At 40.3% G+C, this 23,611-nt stretch overlaps 1 protein-coding gene across 2 annotated transcripts in view; it reads left to right on the top strand.

Annotated features, from left to right (window-relative positions):
- Positions 1–9,815: 9,815 nt before the first annotated feature.
- Positions 9,816–23,611, top strand: part of IL15 (interleukin 15) — an 81,064-nt gene continuing 67,268 nt past the window's right edge. The window contains exon 1 of one of the 2 annotated variants that reach the window (XM_045466876.1): positions 9,816–9,993. The gene's annotated coding sequence lies outside the window, so the exon portion shown is untranslated. Of the gene's footprint in view, positions 9,994–10,062; positions 10,546–23,611 lie in introns of those variants that run through there. The other variant, XM_045466886.1, reaches the window with a different exon arrangement.

Genomic DNA, 23,611 nt, shown 5'->3' with positions numbered 1-23,611 from the left:
AAGGAATCTTACAATTTCCTCTGTGATTTATTCTTTAATCCATGGTGTAATTAGAACCTTATTGTTTAATTTAGTAAATTGTCAAAACACACTCTGGGAAACTGGTAAACACTATTTTTTACATCTAAAATACATATACTTGGAATGTATGTATATTTTCCAAAGTGGAAAATATACATATACACTCATATATATATATATATATATATATATATATATTTACATTAGATATATAAAATATACTTATAAATCTAAGTAAGGTAATTAATGTGCTAGATTTTGATAAGATCAACCTTTAAAGACTGTTCACAATAATATTGTTAGTACATTAAATCATCTCTTGGTTCTATTTAAACTCTTTCTCCCCTCTACGAAGCACCAAAACATTTAAGAATATGTCTGTTCTTCTTATATATATACATATATATATAGACATATCTATCTATCTATAGATAGATATCTATCTATACCTATATATATCTATTATATACATCTATGTATATCTATATCTATATATATCTATATAATATATCTATATATATATATCCCAAAGGAATATAGTAGGTTTGGATTCATCCCATGGAGTCACTGAGACCCAAGATAGAATGGTGTAAGTGTGCAGGATATAGCTTCAGAATCAGAGCAGCCATGATCCTACAAGTCAAGAGGGCCTTTGGTTAAGGACATCATTCCTGATACAGGATACATACTTATAAATGTGATAAAAGTTTCCAAGCATACCAGTCTCAAATAAATAAAACACATTAGCACAAAGAATTACTATAATATATATTATTAAAGAAAACTCAATTCTTCTATACAGGACAAGAAAACAATGAGGTGGATAAAGCTATTAAGAAGTGTTAATCATAGATAGTAAGTGGTCTAGCAGCTTTTGAGATATGGGCAAAAATCATAGGGTGTGTATTAAATACAAATAATACATAAGTGAGTAGCTTATGAGGCATAGGCAAATTTGTAATATGTGTTGAAAATAGATAGTAAGTAACCTGAAAAACATGTTAAAAATGGGTAGTATAATGAAATATAAACAAGAACAAAGATACTACTTATAGATAGAAGGGATAGAAAGTCATAGTTATGATCATGACTTTCTCAGCAGACATTTTTATAGATCATCTTTAAATTGGCCATTCATTGGTGATATCCAGTATAGTCCTGTTCTAGCCTTACATGTTCTGTGTCCATAAAACGTAATTAAAATCCATAGCTGTTTAGGAGGCTAATTAGAAATACACATTTTCACTCCAATGTCTCTAATAGAGCAAGTGTGTGTTTTGGTCCTAGATAACTTTCATCGGTGTACCCCATCCTTATTCAAACCTCAATTTCGGTCTTCACCACTACACCATCATCAGAGAAGGAAGATGTGGCAGAGGAGAGAAAAAGAGACAGAGGAAGAAGTTATATGAATACTGTATTATCCAGGATTTGGGTTAGTTAGGTCTTTCACCCAGGTACTCTATCATTAAGTACGCTTAACCTGGTGCCTGGCATCTCTTCTTTTGCTTCTCATTGTGAATTTTAGATTGATTTAATAAATCATGTTGTTTATCTTCATTTGGCCAAAAAGCCTTTTCATTCTGATTCTTCCAGGGTAGTAATTGTAGGCTACCGCTTCATCAAGGTAATTGCCCATACAACAATAACTATAATAAAACTAATGGTATTTTAGCAGATGATTATAAGCCTTTTATTGGCATATTTGATATTTGTCAAGAGTGCTTCTGAAAATTGATTTTGATAAATGTTTTGAATAAATTTTAGTTAAAAACTCAATGAAAAGTGATTATAGTGTTAAATATATATGTAGACCACAGAATCACATCATCAAATTATTTCACACTTGCAAAGAAGTATTGTGTATATTTATACACATATACATATATAACGTGTGTTGATATATGGATTTGTATGTATATGTATATATGTGCATACAGATACACATATCTACATGTAGATCTATAAGTTCTCAGATTTTGATTCTAGCCAGAATTAATTTTATTTATTTAAAAAAAAATTTTAACGTTTATTAATTTTTGAGACACAAAGACAGAGCACGAGTTGGGGAGGGGCAGAGAGAGAAGGAGACAGAGAATCTGAAGCAAGCTCCAGGGTCTGAGCCATCAGCACAGAGTCTGATGTGGGGCTCATACCCATGAAGCGCAAGATCATGACTTGAGCTGAAGTCAGACGCTTAACTGACTGAGCCACCCAGCCTCCTTGATTCTAGGAAGAAATTATTTCTCACCAAAATAAATTCAACAAACATTTACTCAGGGTCTATTTGCCAGCCACAGAATCAAAATCAGTATCAATGTCAGTTTGACTTTTTTTTTTTTTGTCAGAACATATCATTGCTATTGACTTTGGATCACATCTTTTACATGTTGTAAAAAGTGCATAAAATTAAAATTATAGAGTTAATTCAAGAAGATGTGTATTTTCCATATGCATTTTCCAAGTACCTGTGATGAAAAGTAAAATCCCTCTTACAGTTAATCATTGAAATAAATGCCATCACAATTCATATTGTGTACACTTATGATATGCTTTCACTATAAATCTAAGTAAGTAACGTTTTTTGAACTAAATTTTGATTAGTTAGTTCAGCCTTAAAAGACTACTGAGCACAGTATTGTCAGTTCATTAAATTATCTCTCAATTCTACTTAAACCCCTTCTCTCCCACTTAATAAGTACCCAAACATTTACGATTCCATATACATTTACATATATGAAGAATTAAGGATGTTATTATTTAATTGCTTATAATTCACCTGTAGCTTGAAAGTAGGTGTCCCTTCTCCTTTACCATGGGTACATCTGACCCTTCAATTCAAACAAAATCACCTGTTTCTAGCAGGAACCAGTTCTGCAGTGTCTAATCTGCTCTGCTAGCCTTTTGCCAGTCACTTTATTCAGATATCTGTTTTTAGTGGGGCTTCCACATCCATAGTAGTTTCATTACAGAAATACAAGGAGATCAGGAAGCACACATTCATGGAACTGGTGAGTTTCCTTCTTAGTGGTAGCGACAATTACTCCAGAACAAACAAGATGAGACTGAAAGACACTGGAAGTCAATGTTTGTTTTGTTTTGTTTTTTTTTTTCTCAAGAACCCTTCCCTTCACAGGGTAGTTGTCAATTTAGAGGCAGCAGAGGGTAGGGATGTATACTTAAGCCAGACCACCTGAGTTCAAATCCTTGTTCGCTAGTCAGTTGTATATGACCTTAGTCAAGTTGTGTAATTTCTCTGGGTTTTGGTTTCTCCGTCTGTTAAATGGATATAATAATAGATCATATCTCATAGCATTGCTGTGAGAATTTAATATTTGAGATTCAGTGACACAGTAGGAACTATAAGAAGTGTTAGCTAGTATTGCCACACCTCTGAAAAAAACACAATATAACAACTTCTTGAAAACTTAACTAATCTTTAAGAGAAAGATTATCCTATTATCATGATCACCAAAAAACCCCAAAAAACAAAACAGAGGTGGGGAGCAACCTTGAGGTAAAGCTGCATTTCAGGCATGTTTTAATCAAAATGGAAACTTGAGGGGTCCTGGGCCAGGTTTTTAAAGACCCAAAGGCCGGGGGCTTCTGGGAAGATGGCGGCATAGGAGGACGCTGAGTTCACCGCATCCTGCGGATCACTTAGATTCCACCCACACCTGCCTAAATAACCCAGAAAATCGCCAGAAGTCTAGCAGAACGGATTCTCTGGAGGCAAGTGTAGACGAGAGGCCCACGGAAGAAGGTAGGAAGGGCAGAGAGGCGGTGCGCACTACACGGACTGGCGGGAGGGAGCTGGGGCAGAGGGGCGGCCCGCCGGCCAAGCAGAGCCCCCCAGTCTGGCTGGCAAAAGCGGAGGGGCCAGACGGAGTGTGTTCTGACAGCAAGAGGGACTTGACATCTGGAAGGTTATCCGCTAACAGCTCTGCTCAGAGAATGGGAGGGCTGGAGGACAACGGGAGGGAGAGTTGTTGAACCTCGGACGACAGAGCACAGCTTGGTGGGGAACAAAGGCGCTTGCCAACGCCATCTCCCTCACCCATCCCCCAGCCAAAATCCCAAAGGGAACCAGTTCCTGCCAGGGAACCTGTAGAGAACTACAGGCCAATATCCCTGATGGATATGGATGCAAAAATTCTCAATAAGATACTAGCAAATCGAATTCAACGGCATATAAAAAGAATTGTTCACCATGATCAAGTGGGATTCATTCCTGGGATGCAGGGCTGGTTCAACATTCGCAAATCAATAAATGTGATACATCACATTAATAAAAGAAAAGATAAGAACCATATGATCCTGTCAATCGATGCAGAAAAGGTCTTTGACAAAATTCAGCAACCTTTCTTAATAAAAACCCTCAAGAAAGTCGGGATAGAAGGAACACACTTAAAGATCATAAAAGCCATTTATGAAAAGCCCACAGCTAACATCATCCTCAATGGGGAAAAACTGAGAGCTTTTTCCCTGAGATCAGGAACACGACAGGGATGTCCACTCTCACCGCTGTTGTTTCACATAGTGTTGGAAGTGCTAGCATCAGCAATCAGACAACAAAAGGAAATCAAAGGCATCAAAATTGGCAAAGATGAAGTCAAGCTTTCACTTTTTGCAGATGACATGATACTATACATGGAAAATCTGATAGACTCTACCAAAAGTCTGCTAGAACTGATACATGAATTCAGCAAAGTTGCAGGATACAAAATCAATGTACAGAAATCAGTTGCATTCTTATACACTAACAATGAAGCAACAGAAGGACAAATAAAGAAACTGATCCCATTCACAATTGCACCAAGAAGCATAAAATACCTAGGAATAAATCTAACCAAAGATGTAAAAGATCTGTATGCTGAAAACTGTAGAAAGCTTATGAATGTAATTGAAGAAGATATAAAGAAATGGAAGAACATTCCCTGCTCATGGATTGGAAGAATAAATATTGTCAAAATGTCAATACTACCAAAAGCTATCTACACATTCAATGCAATCCCAATCAAAACTGCACCAGCATTCTTCTCGAAACTAGACCAAGCCATCCTAAAATTCATATGGAACCACAAAAGGCCCGAAATAGCCAAAGTAATTTTGAAGAAGAAGACCAAAGCAGGAGGCATCACAATCCCAGACTTCAGCCTCTACTACAAAGCTGTCATCATCAAGATAGCATGGTATTGGCACAAAAACAGGCACATAGACCAATGGAATAGAATAGAAACCCCAGAAGTAGACCCACAAACGTATGGCCAACTCATCTTTGACAAAGCAGGAAAGAACATCCAATGGAAAAAAGACAGTCTCTTTAACAAATGGTGCTGGGAGAACTGGACAGCAACATGCAGAAGAATGAAACTAGACCACTTTCTCACACCATTCACAAAAATAAACTCAAAATGGATGAGGGACCTGAATGTGAGACAGGAAACCATCAAAACTCTAGAGGAGAAAGCAGGAAAAGACTTCTCTGACCTCAGTCGTAGCAATTTCTTACTCGACACATCCCCAAAGGCAAGGGAATTAAAAGCAAAAATGAACTACTGGGACCTTATGAAGATAAAAAACTTCTGCACAGCACGGGAAACAATCAACAAAACTAAAAGGCAACCAACGGAATGGGAAAAGATATTTGCAAATGACATATCGGACAAAGGGTTAGTATCCAAAATCTATAAAGAGCTCACCAAACTCCACACCCAAAAAACAAATAACCCAGTGAAGAAATGGGCAGAAAACATGAATAGACACTTCTCCAAAGAAGACATCCACATGGCCAACAGGCACATGAAAAGATGCTCAACGTCGTTCCTCATCAGGGAAATACAAATCAAAACCACACTCAGATACCACCTCACGCCAGTCAGAGTGGCCAAAATGAACAAATCAGGAGACTATAGATGCTGGAGAAGATGTGGAGAAATGGGAACCCTCTTGCACTGTTGGTGGGAATGCAAACTGGTACAGCCACTCTGGAAAACAGTGTGGAGGGTCCTCAAAAAATTAAAAATAGACCTACCCTATGACCCAGCAGTAGCACTGTTAGGAATTTACCCAAGGGATACAGGAGTACTGATGCATAGGGGCATTTGTACCCCAATGTTTATAGCCGCACTCTCAACAATAGCCAAATTGTCGAAAAAGCCTAAGTGTCCATCAACTGACGAATGGATAAAGAAATTGTGGTTTATATACACAATGGAGTACTACGTGGCAATGAGAAAGAATGAAATATGGCCCCTTGTAGCAAGGTGGATGGAACTGGAGAGTGTGATGCTAAGTGAAATAAGCCATACAGAGAAAGACAGATACCATATGGTTTCACTCTTATGTGGATCCTGAGAAACTTAACAGAAACCCATGGGGGAGGGGAAGGAAAAAACAAAAAAAGAGGTTAGAGTGGGAGAGAGCCAAAGCATAAGAGACTCTTAAAAACTGAGAACAAACTGAGGGTTGATGGGGGATGGAAGGGAGGGGAGGGTGCGTGATGGGTATTGAGGAGGGCACCTTTTGGGATGAGCACTGGGTGTTGTATGGAAACCAATTAGACAATAGATTTCATATATTGAAAAAAAAAAAACTGAAAGACCCAAAGGTCAACTAGTTCTTAGCCTGTGTTTCATTCTTAGGATTATAAATAAGGTCACAGTCATGGACTTTGAACTCTGAATCAGATGAGCTAGCAGGTAACTACTGCCATGTAGTCTCAAAAGCTATAGGAAACACTTACTAGTAATTTATTTTATTTATTTATTTTTTTAGTAATTTATTTTAAAGACAACCCAGTTAACAAATGGGCAGAAAACATTAATAGACGCTTTGCCAAAGAAGACATCCAGACATAACAGACACATGAAAAGATGGTCAGTATCACTCATTATCAGGCAACTACAAATCAAAACCACAATGAGATACCACTTTACACTTGTTGGAATGGCTAAATTTAACAACACAAGAAACAACAGGTGTTGGTGAAGTTGCAGGAAAAGGGGGACCCTCTTGCACCACTGATGGGAATGCAAACTGGTGCAGCCACTCTGGAGAACAGTATGGAGGTTCCTCAAAAAATTAAAAACAGAACTACCCTATGATTCAGCAATTGTATGACTTGGTATTTACCCAAAGGATACAAATATACAGTTTCAAAGGGGTGTGTGCACCCCGATATTTACAGCAGCATTATCAACAATAGCCAAACTATGGAGAAAGTCCAAAAATTAAACAAACAAATAAACAAGGATAAAGAACAACCTGAGGGTTGATGGAGGTAAGTGGGTGAGGGAGGTAAGATGGGTGATGGGTATTAAAGAGGGCACTTGTGAGGAGCCCTGGGTGTTGCATGTAAGTCATGTATCACTGAATTCTACTCCTGAAACCAGTCTTTCACTGTATATTAACTAAAATTTAAATATAAATTAAAAAATAAAAAGACAACTGCCCAATTGGCAAACATTGCCTTTGGAAAGAAAAATCAGATAATAAAAATGTATTGAACTATGATTTTATTGTTAATTATTTAAATTCAAAGAAAGGTTATTATGGTCACTTCTATGAGGTTTAGTTAATTTTTACTTCTTTCTACATTATAATTTTATGAATTATGGTAGTTTCAAATTATTTCATCAGTCTTGGTCTTTGTTTTTAATTTATACAGTGGAATTTACTTGTTCATTGGTGTGAGGAATTTTCAATATCTTGCCAAACAGCCTGTGGCAACTGAAAATACAAGTTGCATATATTAGACTTTTCTCTTTGAGTGCAGTGCAACAAAAACAAACTATGCTGAAAACCCAACATCATTGAATTGCAGGCACTTCTATAACTAATTCAAAATAGTTTTATTTTCTGTAATGAAGAAAACAAATTTGACCTATCTATTTAGGAGGCAAATAGTAGAGCAAAGCCTATCTTATGGCTGTAATCATTTTCAATTTCACTTTATTGTTATTTATGTTTTTTATCTCCCCAACGTAACTAAATGCTTTATATCCCATTCAGCCCATCTTGGTTTAGAACTCATATGTATTAGTTTGGTCAGTATTTGTAGACCAATTTTATTATTCTTATGTACTCAGATTATACTTTAAAACTCAGGTTTATGAAGAAAAGCCCCATCAGTTTTCCAGAGCATTGTGAAAACCTCTCTAGTAGCTCATGGTGGTCACATGTTCAAAGTGTGCTGTTGGACATTGATGCCCCTTAGCCCTGTGGGCAGCTGGAGCCCATAGACTAGTAAGCCCTAGCTAAGAGCAGCTTTCTCCAGTGCTCCCGGGCAGCTGGATCACAGCAAGTTCTGAGATGGGAGGTGTCCTCTGGGAGCAATGATATCTGGCTCTGTGTGGCCATGAGATGTCATACTGTCTGGACATCTATTGCAGCTCCCAGCTGCAGAGTACACAGCATCCGTAAGTGTGCTGAAGGAGGTATGACAGGAGCCCACTTGGCAGGAGCCCAAGAAGCTCTGCTTCAGTCCGAGTTGACGGTAGGACACAGATCCACTTCTCCATTCCTAATCTGCATATTCGTGTATACACAGTGTCAGCCTTTTGTGGCCACCATCTTTGTTACAGAATCCAATCCCACGGCAGGCCTGCTCTCACAATGAATGCCCATTCTGCAAATTAGAGCTTCAGCAATTGCTATGAAAAAGTCTGATTAGATTTGAGATCCTTGGCATTATTACAAGAAAATTCAACACTACATTGTCTCGGACAGAAAAGAATGCTCAATTTCTTTACCTATCATTTACAACTATGGTAAATTTTTGAATTGTTAAAATGGTCTTTACATGTTTCTATATCACTTATTTTGTTGATAGTGACTATCTGCAGATGAACTTTTTCATAAAAGTGAAATTTTTTTTAAGTGGAATTTTATGCACATTTAATACTTAAGTCACTTCTAATATATTTCTATTTTTTTAAACATATACTCAATTGTAAAGGAAAGATGGTTAAGTGTTTATTAAACTCCAGGAGCCATATCCTTTTTTTCTGTGACATGACTGGAAAATTTGGGGAAGCACTTTTTATTAGGGATTTTCGGTAATTCAAATGTGTTCAAGGTTTTCTCCAAAGTGTTTCCAAAACTGGGCAGGAGGTCTTTTCTGATGACTCTGTGTAGCATAAAGAACACTCAGCTTCAGAGAACCTAGTCCCTTCCTTCAACTGTAAAATATTATAACAACATTTCACACGGTCCTATTTGATGGGACCATGTGCAGTGTAAGACTAGACTGGAAAAGTAATTTACAGTCTGGCTCATTCCTTCCAGTTTACCCTAACTCCCTAGTCATCCAGGTGTCTTACTCCGTTCTAATAAAACTTCAGAGGCTTCCTTCTTACAGCCTGCGCCGCGCGGGTTGAGGGGCTGGTCTGGAACAGTCGCCCAACTCGCTCCTACACATTTTTTCCCTCGCCTGTGGGCCACTTGGGTGCACGCCACGCGCCCAGGTCTCCAGGCTTCTCTGGGGAAGCCTCCTGCGCCAAGCTAGGCTGGGTGCGTGCGGCGGGTGGTCTCTGAGATTTCTCGCTTTCCCTGCAGGTGCCCCAGAAAGTAAAGGCCGAAATCGGGGGCAGGCGCTCCCTGCCTTCGTCCAAGCTCTCCCTCCAGGTTCTGCACCCCAGGACTGGGCAGTGGCGGAAACCTGCGGGGCGTCCCAGCCCTGGGGGCGTGGAGCTGCAACACCTGGGCAGTCGTTCAGGGGCTGCTGCCATCCCGCCCCTCCCCCAGCCTCCTCTGAAGATGTTTATCTTGCCCTCTGCTCCTTGCTCTTTTCTCTTTCACTTTTCTTTTCGGTGAGGGTTGGGACTCCCTGGGTTCAGGGCGCCCAGGGGAACCCCAGCTGACTCGCTCTTTGTAGTCGAAGCCCAACGCCAAGGCAGGGAGCCGGGTGGCAGTTCCCGTCCGGCTGCGCCGCTCGCCGCCCCCCAGCCCTACAGCCGGGACTCGATGGAGGTACAGAGTTCTGCTTCTCCGCCTGTTGGGGGTGGGGGGGGGGGTGGGGGAAGGTGGTGGTGGTTGAAAGGGCGTTGGAATTTTCCCCGAAAGTCTACGCCTCGGGCCTCTCCCAGCTCCGGGCGGACCTACCCATTTCGCCCCACCAGCTGCGGACCGGGCCGCCCCGCCCTCTCACGGGGAACACTTAACCGCGACTTCAGTTTTCCGTTGCACTACGTGCAGAGGTTTTCCCCCTTCTGACCCTTTATTCCTCCCGTGGGCTCTCCTCGCCATCCTCTGCTCCCAGAGGAACGCAGATTGCTGGTCCGCTTGCGGGTCCCGCGCGGCTCCTCCGTGCGCTTGGCTCTTTCGGTGCTGCAGGCAGCGGGTCAGCGGGAGGCAGCGCCCGGCGCCGGTGTCTGCTCTCCGCTAACTCCGCAGCTGACCCGCGGAGAGCGAGGGACGTGCGCCTGCCTCCCGCCCCAGGCTGCCCGTTTCGGAGAAGACGCGGTCTGGCAGCACTGAGCGCTGAGTTCTGCACCTAACCGAGCTCAGAGAGTTCCAAGAAAGGTACCGCAGCTCCCCGCTTCTTCCCTGCCCCCTCCCACACTCCTTGCGGGTCAGCTCAAATGTGTCTCGGACCCTGCGGGTTGGTCTCTCCCTTTGCTTGCAAAATCAAGTTACCCTCCCCTTCTTTGATCAGGAGGACACTTGTCCTCCTAGGGAGAGGAACTTGCAGAAATGGTTACTGATGGGCACTCAGGCCTGGGTCTTTGTTATTAGTTCCAGCCTTGATCAAGCCACTCCTCTCTTAGAAAAGCAGAATTAGAAACTTGGAAGAGACACAGGAGACTTAAACTTGCAGTAAAATCCTTATTCAAGATGGATTTAAATGAAAGTCCAGTTAATTTTTTTCCAATGTTACTGAGACTGCATTTTGCGAATGTTTACAATTCATTTTAATTGTACTATGTAATTCCGTGCGTTGAAGACTTTGATAACGTCAGCGTATCCATAAAGCAAGATGATTCTTAAACGATGCTTATAACAGATTCCTAAACAGGATGCGTCAGAAGTTTCAGAACTGGAAGTAAAGTGGTTTTCGCTAGCTACTTTTCCATTATGTTTTTAAAACTACTTTCTAATGTTATGGCAAGGGGCATGCCATCTACCTGTAACTGATGGGCTTCCTCATCTTGTCAGTGTGCCTAAAATAAAAAGGTTTTATTGACCTTTATTGTCAGTGTGCCTAAAATAAAAAGGTTTGATTGAATGAACAGATAAGGTCCGGGTGATCGTGGCCTTCAGCAGTGCAGTGGCTGTGTGGTGGACTATTCCACTGAAAGCATCAAGGTACAATATGGATCAAATTTTAAACTACTGTTCTTTTATTGAAAAGCAGTGTGGTGGGCATGGTAGATAGAGGAAGGAGGCACAAAGGAAAAAGCATAAAGATATAGAAAAGATATAAATATATCGTTGTTTATATAAAGATATATAAAAGAAGGAACTGAAGAAAAAGCAATAGCCTTCTTAGACTTAAAAAGCGATGAAGAATTTAAAATTTTACATAATCAAGTTAAGATATCTCAGAAAGTTCTAAAGGTTTGTTGTGATTGTGTTTTAAGGTCACATTCTTACATCTCTCCCTCTGTTTCCTCCTCTCAAAATTTTAGTCATACTCAGAATGGCCTTTTCCTGCAGTATCATCTGCTCTGTGACAGAGTGACCCAGAGGAGTTAGGTTAGTCACTGGTCCTGAATCTCTAGTAGGCAGTGTTCCTATACTTTGATTTTTAATTGTCTGCCTGTCTGTCTGTCTGTCTATCTATCTATCTATCTATCTATCTATCTATCATCTGTCTCTCTCTCTCCCTCTCCCTCTCCCTCTCTCTCTATATATATATATATTAAGTAAGCTCTGCACCCAATGTGTGGCTTGCAGTCACATCCTTGAGATCAAGAGTCGCATGCTCTGTGGACTGAGCCAGCCAGATGCTCCTTCCCATACTTTGGTTCACTATTCTCTGCTGATTTGGAGTGGCAACTCTAGAACCTGGTTTGAAGCTGTTGTCCTGGAGTTTGGAACTTTACTGCAGATTACTGGGGGACTTAAGAAGAACAATTTGATGATTTTCTTTTCATCAATGAGATTTGTATATAAATGTCAACAGCTATATTGCAAGACACAATATTTGTCAATGAAATACAAGTTTATAATCTTTTTTGGAGGATGGGGAAAATCTGTGGTTTAACGTTTATTGAAATAGAGTTCGATAATTGAAGGATTTTAAACCCTAGAAGGTTCTCCATCTCAGGTTTGCTGGCTCTGAGTAGATTTCAGGAAGGATGTGAATGAAGCCCTGAAATGTTGTATGTAAGTGGATTTTTCTGAAGAAAATATCCACAACTCTAATTAGGTTTTCAAATGTCTCTTGGACCCCAAATAGTTTTTAAAACATTTTAAAACTTAGAAAACTGTCCTTTTTTTCATTTCGCTCTTAGAGTTGACTGTTAAGTTTGTTCATTAGATAACTATTCTTTTGAAGGTTAGTTAATGATAATACAGAGAGTGCTGTCTTTTGGCCAGCAACTTGAATTATGGGAAATAATATGAATCATAGCTAATACTTGTTGAGTTCTTAGTATGTACCGGACATTGTTCCGAGTATGTATGTATTTTTAAAAGTCATCATGATAAACTTAGGTGGTGGTACGGACTGTGTTATATAGCCGAGAAAATGGAAGCATAGGGTAATTAAATAACTTTCCCAAAGTCACAGAGCTAGTTAAGTGGTAGAGCTGGGATTTGAACCTGGACAGATTTCAGATCACTGGTGTTTATGAAAGATGATATTTCCATAGAAGTATTTCCCACAATTTGTCAGTGCCAACTATCTACTACTTCATTTTGATGCAGTTTTATGATAGAAGGTTGGTTTTCAAGTAATACTGCTTATACAGTACTTGCATGATTGACTTCATTAATTATACATTTAAAGATTAGCTTTATGATCAAATAATATTCGCATGAGTATTTATTTGTGTTTGGTTCCTTGGAGAAATTTCTCTTACGGTTCCTGAATGAAAACATTTGTTTAACTTGCATCAGTTTTTGCTGATAGAGCATGACATAGGTACAGGTGGATTGATCAATGTCTGAATCTATTGATCTAACTATTCATTCATCCATCCAAGTAGAAAGGTGGGATTCGTGGAGAGATCAGAACAGAAGCCTTTCCCAATTATATCACAACCGAGGTGGTGTAGTCAACTATTTAAGAAGCCTTTTCACAGGCTCCAATGGTATGAGAGTTGGCAAGAAGCCAGCTTCTTTCCTTAGCTCAGTATTAGCTCTTAGATTTACTTACTCAGTGATTGCAGATTACCACGTGAGGCTTTTGAGGTTGAACAGTGCTTAAGTGCTGCTGCTCTCCTATTTGAATGGATTGAATGGAAGAATTCCATAGGGGCGTTGAGAGAACATGTGTGGTTTTAGCTAGTACTGCGATGTATTTACTACTAGCTATTTAATGGTGAGTTTTACTAATTAACTATTATTAATTATATTAATTACTATTTATTACTTCAGGTTACACTCAGTGTTGGAATGAAAAATAAATAAGAGGCTGTTTGATCTCATTTCAATTCAGCAGTGTTATTCATATATGTTTTATGTCTGGAGGCAGGGCATATGTATACATCTATTTTTCTGTGTTTTATTCCAGAGTCCAGTAGTGTCTTGCAGGTCATCTTTGGAAGGACCAAAACATACGTAGATCTGCTATCTATCTATCTATCTATCTATCTATCTATCTATCTATCTCCATGTATATTTTGTATATACACCATATAAATATGGATTAAAAAAGTCGGAATGCCTGTTAGCTGATCATGTTCTAAGAATACATAGTTGATTGTTTTCCAAATACTAAGGTTTCTCCAAGTGCTAACAGGGCGCAGAGGGGATCAGGAGAGTGACGACAGTATTTTGTTAAATAGAGGAATTGAAACTGAAAATGATCCTACAAGAAGAAAATATGATCGGTTGTAAGGTTGGTGGGGGGAGGCTCTACTCATCAGAGTGACATAGGAAAGCAGCCCTGTGGCACATGCCGTGATCCCTTGTATCATTTCACTCTCACTGGGCATTTCGTTCATGTACCTTCTAATAGAAACTCGAGAAATGAAATACTCCTTGTGCACTGTTAGCACTGACCCCAGTTATTCTTTAACTGAACATTTTATAGCTAGAAACTTTACAGTATATTTTCCCCACTTATTTTCTTTTGTACGTATCAACAACAAAAAGTATATGTTTAAAAGTTTTAAAATAATTTTGTTAAAATTATTCTTTATGTTATTGTAAAGATTATTAGTACACAGGTAACCAGAGTAATTCATTTGAGTTTTGATAATTATGAGGCATAAAACTATATTGTATCATAAGATGTGTATCATAAATGTAGACCTGGGTGGTGTTGATATCAATGCTTTGATTAAGGCAGGTTTCTCTAATACCAGTTTTTCAAATTGCCCCTTTATTTGGCACCCTGGAGAGGCAAGGCACATGGTAAGATTCTGAATGGGAGAGTGATGTGCCTTTCTTTGGTAAAATGGGTGGAGGGTAATTATGAAAGGGGAAGTGGGAAAGGAGAACTTGCCAGAAAATGCTTGCTGTCAGCACATTTCAGGCATATTGCTTATAAAAAGGGGTCCCTTTGTAAATAGTGGATCTGGAAATTGGTTCCTTTAGAACTCTCTATACCCTTACAGACCTTGGACAGCTATGGGGTTCCCCAGGAGTGCCTGTTCTTCCCTTTGAAGATCTCAGTTTGCTCTGGTTCAACCTGTTGCCCGCCCTGCCCCCTATGCTTGGTTTCTGGATTGCCATGGCCCATTGTGCTTAAGCAATAGTGTGTGTTTTTGTCGAGGGGTGGGGTGGGGGCGGGGATGGTAAAGAACTGGCAGCTGCAGAGGCTTCCCACTGAGAGCAGTGTTGGGGGGCAGGAATAGGTTCTAGCCCTGCTTGGGGTCTTAGATAGCCTTCCCAGTCTGGGCTCCTCTTCCACGCAGTTCTAGACACACTTCTCTATACTCTAGACCACCCTTGCTATTCCTGCTCACTTTTTTGTCATTCTTCCTGCCTTCTGCTCAAAGCCTCCAATCTCCACAGTTTCTGAAACCCCTTCTACTGCCCAGGTAGAATTATTTTCTCCTTATATTTCTCCTTATGTGCTGTAATAGCTTTTGTCTCTGTAAATTAATCTTGTTATGTGTCTCTACAGTTATATTTTGAATAAAGACATAATAGTGTGAGCTCAGCCAAGGGTTGGTCACATGATTGGTTTGTATCGACTTCAATGAGAGATCATTCAACAATTTAAGAAGTAATCAGAGGAATGTAAAACAGGTAGGAAATATAATATAGCAAAAAACCAATGTTGGAGTATTATAATAAAAACAGTATTTGGGGAAAATTAGTCTGGGGTAGGATTTATTGAAGAAAAAATAATTAGAGATAAGGAAATGAGCCAGAAATCCACGGCAGTCCTTCAGATGTACAGTCTTCTTCCTATTATCTGCTAAAGGACGTAGCTATAGCAATTCATTCCTTCTCTCTATCATCAACTTTTGTCTCTCTCTAATGGGTCTTTCCCATGACTGTAATTTCTCCCATAAACAGCAACAACAAACAACTCTCTTTGGCTTCGTGTTTCTCTCCGGCTGCCACCTGGTTTTTAGGTCTCCATTTTATAGGAAAGCTCTGAAAGTCAATTCTACTTTCTGTCTCCAATTTCTCTCTTCTCATTCTCTCTTGAACCAGGCAGCCTGTCATTCCTACTGCTCCATAAAACTGTATCATCAGAGATACCAAGACCCCCCCCTCCTCCCATGTTAAATCCGTGGTTAGGGCTGGGTTCCCTTTCAGCAGGACCTGAGTTCTTCATTTTTGCTTCCAGACAGTCCTCCTCTCTTCATTGTCCTCTGCCTCCCCATCATCCATTTCAGTAGCTTGCTGGTTCCTATTCCCTATCCTCTCAACAGAGGAGTCCACTGCTCAGTCACTGGATCCTTTCTCTATCTATGTACACTCACTCCCTGACTGCATCCTGCCTGGTGGTTGTTAGTGCCTTCCGAGAGTGGTGATTCGTGTCTCCAGTCATGACCTCCCCCTGAACTCCAGGCTCATCTAGACAACAGTCTAGTCTGCATTCCTGAGTAGATGTATCCTACTCGTTGAATTCCTGACTTAACCCCCAAAACTGCTTCTTCCATGGTCTCCCTTATCTCACTTGATGGCCGTTCTAGTCTTTGAGTTGCATGGATAATCTCTTAGTCAGTCTCGGAGTTCTCCTTTTTTTTTTTTTTTTTTTCATACCCCACATTTTAATCTGCCACTAAGTCCTTTAAACTGTCCTTTCAACGTATATCCCACATCTGACTTCTTGTCCCCTTTGCAGCTGCCATCTAGGTCCAAGCCACTATTGTCCTGCCTTATGGTATTATTGCAAGAGTTGGTCTCCCTGATGCTGTACGTGCTCCCCCCACCCCCAGCTTGTTCTTAACACAACACAGCAGTCAGAATGCTTCTGTTATTTGCCCTGCCTGCATCAAACAAACAAACAAACCCACAAAATAAATAAACAGAAACACCCAGAACCCACCGGCTTGACAAATAGTAATTTGTTATTTGTCATGATTCTGCAATCTGGGCTATGTTCAGCTTGTTGGAGATGAAACATCCCAGAAGATTTCTTCATTCCTGTGTCTGGCACCTCAGCTGGGCTGACTGGAAAGTTAAAGACCCCTTCTTTGAGTCACTCTTCCTTTTCCATGAGAAATAGCTCTTGTCAGCACTTGGGTAGACTGCTTCCAGCTTTGAGTTCGGGATCTAGGGATCTTCTGTGTCCTCCTTTTCGTTTACCTGGTGGTGAGTTATTTTAGTACAATTCTCTCATAAACCTCGAGGCCTTCCTATAGATTTTATTGAGGTTCATTCCATTATGGAAAACTTACGTACCCAAGACTTTTATGACAGGCTCCTCTTTACTTTGGCTGCAAATCCGAATGCTATAGGAGAGACCCTTACTGTTTTAGAAACCCTTTGGAGAGCATCTGGGTGTCTCAGTCAGTTAAGCGTCAGACTTCGGCTCAGGTCATGATCTCGTGGTTCGTGGGTTTGAGCCCCACGTCAGGCTCTGTGCTGACAGCTCAGAGCCTGGAACCTGCTTCGGATTCTGTGTCTCTCCATCTCTCTCTGCCCCTCCCCCACCTTGTGCTCTGTCTCTGTGTCTCACACAAAAATAAAAAATAAGTGTTAAAAAAAAAAAAAAGAAGAAGAAGTCCTTTGTCCCGCTGAGTCTCTGAGGCTCTGCCTTAATGTGAGGTCTTAATGAGGCATCTTCCAGCCACATGCTTGATTTGATCTTTAACCTGAGAGCACATTGTACTAATACTTGGCTTTGAACTTTGTCCTAAGGCTGCTTCTTTCTTTGAGCATCTTCTGCTGTCTGGAGAGGCAAGAATGACAAAAAGTTTCATTTTCTTTTTTTTTTTTAATTTTCTTTTTTTAAATATTTATTTATTTTTGAGACAGGGAGAGATAGCATGAACAGGGGAGGGTCAGAGAGAGAGAGGGAGACACAGAATCTGAAACAGGCTCCAGGCTCTGAGCTGTCAACACAGAGCCCGACACGGGGCTCGAACTCACGGACCACGAGATCATGACCTGAGTGGAAGTCAGACGCTTAACCGACTGAGCCACCCAGGCGCCCCAAAAAGTTTTATTTTCTAACCTAGCAAGTCCTGTGTTGAATGATTCCCTCTAACTTCTGCTTGAACACTTCAGTTCATCTTTCTCTTCCCGTAATTAATCCTAGGCAGCTGAATGAAGCCAGTTATCACATTCAGAAATCTCCTTAGGTAGGCCCACAAGCTCATGAGGTATGTTTTCATTCTTCCATATTGTTGCAGTGATGCCAAACATTTTGCCACTACGTAATACGAGTTGCCTCTGTCCAGCCTCCAGGAAGAAGTTCATCAATGCCTTTCTCGCCTTCACTGTGTCCTTGATACTCTTCAGGTGTCTACACATCACCCAGTCTCATCCCAATTTTAGTGTCAGTTTTTCATTGCTATACAATAAACTCCAAAATTTAGAACCATTTTATTTGTTCAAGGTTTTGAGGTTAGAAATTTGGACAGGACACAGTGACAATGACTTGTCTCTACTCCACAATGTCTGTGGTCTCAGTTGATTTGACTCCATTTGTCCAAGGACTATCGGAGATGGTTCAAGACATTGAATCTGGCTGTTGGCTGGGTTCCTTCATTCTCTTCCACTTGGCCTTTTCACATGGCGAGATTGGGCTTTCTTCTGGCGTGATGGTCTCAGGGTTGTCAGACTCCTTCCATAGTGTCCAGGGTCCATAAAAGAGGAAGTGGGAGCTGCAAATCCTCTTAAGGCCTGGGAACAGAATTCCCAGACTTTATGTTTGCTTCATTGGTCAGAATGAAGCAGTCAGAAGCCCATCCCAGATTCAGTGGGAGAGGACACAGACTCTGCCTCTTGCTGGGTAACTTGTCATGCTTGTTCACGAAAGGAAGGCAGTGATGATGGCATCCATCTTTGGAGATTATCAGCTGCATGTTGTGATTTTATTTTTAAAGTCTATTTATTTTTGAGAGAGGGAGAGCATGAGAGGGGGAGGTGCAGAGAGAGAACGAGACAGAAGATCTGAAACAGGCTCCGTGCTGACAGCAGAAAGCCCGATGTGGGGCCTGAACTCAAGAATTATGAGATAATGACTGGAGCCTAAGTCTGATGCTTAACCTACTGAGCCACCCAGGTACCCTAGTTGTGATTCTGTTAAAACATTAATTAGGTCATGCTACTCTATTCAAAACCACTATGGCCTTCTCATCTCACTTCTCTAAAAGCCAAATTCTATTACAATGGTCAGTAAGGCCCTAAGTGATTTGTATATCTGTTATCTCCTCTACTATTATTCCTTTAGCTCACTGTTTCAGTTACACTGACAGTCTTTCTACTCAGCACCCATACTGCACTGCTCTTATCTAAGAGTCTTTGAACTTGCTGTTCCCCTTCTTAGACTGCTGTTATCTCAGATATAGCCCACTCCCTTACTTCACTGGTTTAGTTCAATATCCCATTTGCAGTGAGGTTTTCCCTAACCCATGTACTTCCTGTGGCACTCCCACCAGCACTGTGCTTAAACTCTTTTCCATGTACCTATAACTATAAACTAAGGTTTATAGTACTTTATCCCAAACTCTTAGGGTCAGATGTGTTTGGAGTTCAGATTTTTTTCAGTTTTTGGAAAGGAAACTGTTATGGACTGAATTGAATGTCCCCCCCCCCCCCCCACCACACACACTACTTCCAAACTCCCATGCAAGAGAGGCTTACCCTCTTAGAAACTTTCAGACAGGCAGTATAGTGTCATTAACTGTAGTCACCAGGCTGTACATTGCATTCCCATGGCATGTTTATTTTATAACTGGAAGCTTGTACCTTTTGACGCCTTGTATCCATTTCACCCACCCACCAAGCCCCTGCTTCTGGCAACCACCAATCTATTTTCTGTAGCTGTGAGTTCATTTTGTAAATATACCAGTCTTTAAAGAGTCACTTTCTCTGCAAAATTCTCCAGGCGAAACCCCAACATTACTTCCCCTCTAGCCACCTCCTCCCCCCGGAAATATTGACTACATTTTCTCCTTTGTTCTGTCCTCTCCCGATGGATAGCTCTCTAATTGTATCTGCGACATTTTATCATTATTGACTTGTGTTCATATTGACTCTCCTCTTGAATAAATGATGAAGATGGGACAAAGAATGACAAGAACTGTGATCATGGAGTTGGAAGGGCTGGAGTTTGGGAAACACCGTATTTATAAAATTACTCCCTCAGTAAAAACGGGCACATAGTAAACCTTTAATAATGTTATTTTTCTTGTCAATAATCTATCACAGGGGCGCCTGGGTGGCTCAGTCAGTTAAGCTCCGACTTCGGCTCAGGTCATGATCTCACGGTCCGTGAGTTCCAGCCCCACGTCGGGCTCTGTGCTGACAGCTCAGAACCTGGAGCCTGCTTCAGATTCTTTGTCTCCCTCTCTCTCTGCCCCTCCTCCACTTGTGGTCTGTCTGTCTCTCTCCCAAAAATAAACATTAAAAAATTAAAAAAAATAATCTATCACATATTGCTGAGGGGTCAAGTGATAGTAAGTTTTTGAGAAAAGGAGTTTGACCAGATTTGACTAGAAATACATCACCAGTGATCATCACAGAGCTGTTGGAAAACCACTCCCAGCAGACTCCTTATTGTCAAGGTCAGGAGGGGAAATAGAATTTCCTAAGGATCTAATTTGGGTCAGGCTACTGTACAGACGCCACCATTAAAGCATTTTTATAGTGAAAAAAAAAAAAAAATAGGGGCGCCTGGGTGGCGCAGTCGGTTAAGCGTCCGACTTCAGCCAGGTCATGATCTCGCGGTCCGTGAGTTCGAGCCCCGAGTCAGGCTCTGGGCTGATGGCTCAGAGCCTGGAGCCTGTTTCCGATTCTGTGTCTCCTTCTCTCTCTGCCCCTCCCCCATTCATGTTCTGTCTCTCTCTGTCCCAAAAAAAATAAATAAAAACGTTGAAAAAACAAAAAAAATTAAAAAAAAATTTTTTTTTTCATTTTTAGGATGATGCTTATGAGCTTTATAGATTAGAATGAACCTTTTTAGAACTAAAACAAAGAAAGGGAGGGGCTGTTTAATATTTTGTGCCCGTTTTTATTGAGGGAGTAATTTTATAAGTGCAAAGCAAATGCTTCAACAAATGAAATGAAACAAGATACACCCTATTCTCTAAATTTCTTCAAATAAAATTTTTTAAACTTTCTTAATTTTTTTTGCCAAGTATTTTGAAGAAAAAAATGATTTCCAAGTACAAAAAAGATGAGAAAATTTTTGTAAAAATATTAGGATGGTTAATATTTGACTTATTTAGTGCTCCTTTTCCCAAGAATCCTAGGAAACAAATATATAGTCATAACAGCTTTATGATGTCACTTGAAAATTTGCAGTAACCCCAAATGGCAACATTTTAAGGATCTATATCGTATACCTTTAGACTCTGCTCCTGGGAAGCAAGATCCTCTTTTCATTATTTCGTGAAGGATGTCTAAAACTTCAGACGTGTAGTTTTATGATGGCTCATTTAGATTGATATTGAGGTATTTCTCCTCTAAACTTTGATCTTTCTTTTTTTTTTTTTAATTTTTTTTTTCAACGTTTATTTATTTTGGGGACAGAGAGAGACAGAGCATGAACGGGGGAGGGGCAGAGAGAGAGGGAGACACAGAATCAGAAACAGGCTCCAGGCTCTGAGCCATCAGCCCAGAGCCTGACGCGGGGCTCGAAATCACGGACCGCGAGATCGTGACCTGGCTGAAGTCGGACGCTTAACCGACTGCGCCACCCAGGCGCCCCTAAACTTTGACCTTTCTTAATTCAAGATGCATTACTCTCAGCCTCTGCAGTTTATAAAGTATTGGCTTCCATGCTATGGTTGTCAATCAGGCCGATGAACAACGGACCATAAACCTTCCTAAAAATACAAATATTTATTGAACATTTTCTCAGTGCATGGCTCATTGCCAAGTGCTCTGAGGGATAAAAAGCTGAACTGAACATGATTCCTTTCAGGAACTTGTTACCTACTGGAGAAATGAATATTGGTATATGAATAGCTGGGTCATCCACGTATGGTTGTACTAAACAGCTGTCCATTCTCTAAACATGTTTTCTGTCATCACTAAGCATGTGGATGTGTGTGTCTCCCCTCCAGAGTGCATTATTCCATCCATTCTTTTCCCTCTCCCCTTTCTCCTGATTCACCCACCTGGTCCAGAGGTCTCAGTTTGTATTGTTTTTTTTGAGGCTATTTTCCTAAATTTCCAAGATTGGATTAGGTATCTCTTGTTCTTAACTTTATTCAGTAAATATTTCAATAGCTAACATTTATTGTTGGCCATGTGCCAAGCACTTTAACTTGTGGAACCCTCATAAACTCCCGGAGGTGCTTTTCCAGCTACTCTTCAGATGACTCAGAGGCACCAAGACCCTGTGCCCAAGGTCCTCAGTTAAGTCTCTCTCCAGAGCCTGTACCCTTCACCTAGTCTGCTACCTCACTGGAAGAACTAAGAAGAGGCATGAAGATTAAAAGGGAGGAGGTAAAATTATCTTTATTTATAAATGAAAGCCATGAACATTAACCAGCTATGAAAACTAATAAGCAAGTTCATCAAGACTGTCGGAGTAACAAAGCCTCAGCAGCATTTTTTAATATTAAATAAAATATTAGCTAACGTAAGAGTAAAACACAGTGCTACTGCCCCTGCCAGGAGACACTCTTATCTTAATCAAATGGAATTTACCTACAGATCGTATGGATGGTCCAATATTAGAAACCCTATTAATATAATCCTAATGGCTACATGCAGAAAAAGTTATATCAAACTTTTGAATAAGAGTTTCGTAAGATTAAATGGGATCTTCCAAATGGGTAAATGAATGAATGAATGATATTTGCAAAATAATCTCTAGTAAACATCATACTTAACACAGAACTATGCTTAAAAAGCATTTTCTTTAGTATTGGAGAATGATGTCAGTGTCAGTAAGAGTGCAACTATTTAACAGAGTAAATAGAATAAATAAAAAAAAAGTAAATAAAAAAACAAAGATAACAGCTGCTTATTTTTACTGAGTACTTAATGTGTAAGCAGTATTCTAAGTGCTTTGTAAGTTTTGCTTTATTTAAACAATAGTAAATGTCAAATTTTTACTTACCTTTACTTCCTATATCTTTTTGCTTCCTCCGAAAATTACTTCAAACAGGCTGCAAAGGGTGAATTTTTCTGAGGTCTTATGTACCTGTGAATATACTAATTTTTCCCAGATGTAAATAATGGCTTGCCCAGATACTTAATTCTAGGTACAAGGTTATTTTTCTTCAGCATTTAAAAAAAAATTTTTTTAATGCTTATTCATTTTTGAGAGACGGAGAGAGACAGACCGTGAGTGGGGGAGGGGCAGAAATAGGGGTAGACACAGAATGAGAAGCAGGCTCCAGACTCTGAGCTGTCAGCACAGAACCTGATGCGGGGCTGGAACTCACAAACCCTGCGATCATGACATGAGCCGAAGTCGGGCACTTAACTGACTGAGCCACTTGGGCACCCCTATTTTTCTTCAGCATTGTGGGGACTCTGCTCCATTATCTTCTTGTATCTGTTGTTTCTTTCAAGAAGCCTGATGTCACTGTGACCTTTGGCTGTTTTCACTCTAATGAATATTGTTGAAGTTTCTCTTTGGCGTGAATTTTTTTTTTTTAATTCCAGTGTAGTTAATATGCAGTGCTGTATTAGTTTCCAATGTACAGTATAATGATTCAATAGTTCTATATATGACTCAGTGCTTATCATGGTAAATGTACACTTAATCCTCTTCGCCTATTTCACCAATCTCCCCACCTACCTCCCCTCTGGTAGCCATCTGTTTGTTCTTTATAGTTAAGAGTCTGTTTTTTTGTTTGTTTGTCTCTTTTTTCTTTGTTTTGTTTCT

The sequence above is a fragment of the Leopardus geoffroyi genome, chromosome B1 (genome assembly GCF_018350155.1).
Source record: "Leopardus geoffroyi isolate Oge1 chromosome B1, O.geoffroyi_Oge1_pat1.0, whole genome shotgun sequence".
NCBI classification, from domain to species: Eukaryota; Metazoa; Chordata; class Mammalia; order Carnivora; family Felidae; genus Leopardus; species Leopardus geoffroyi.
The sequence above is the reverse complement of the archived record's forward strand: the minus strand, read 5'-3'. Positions and strand labels throughout refer to the sequence as shown.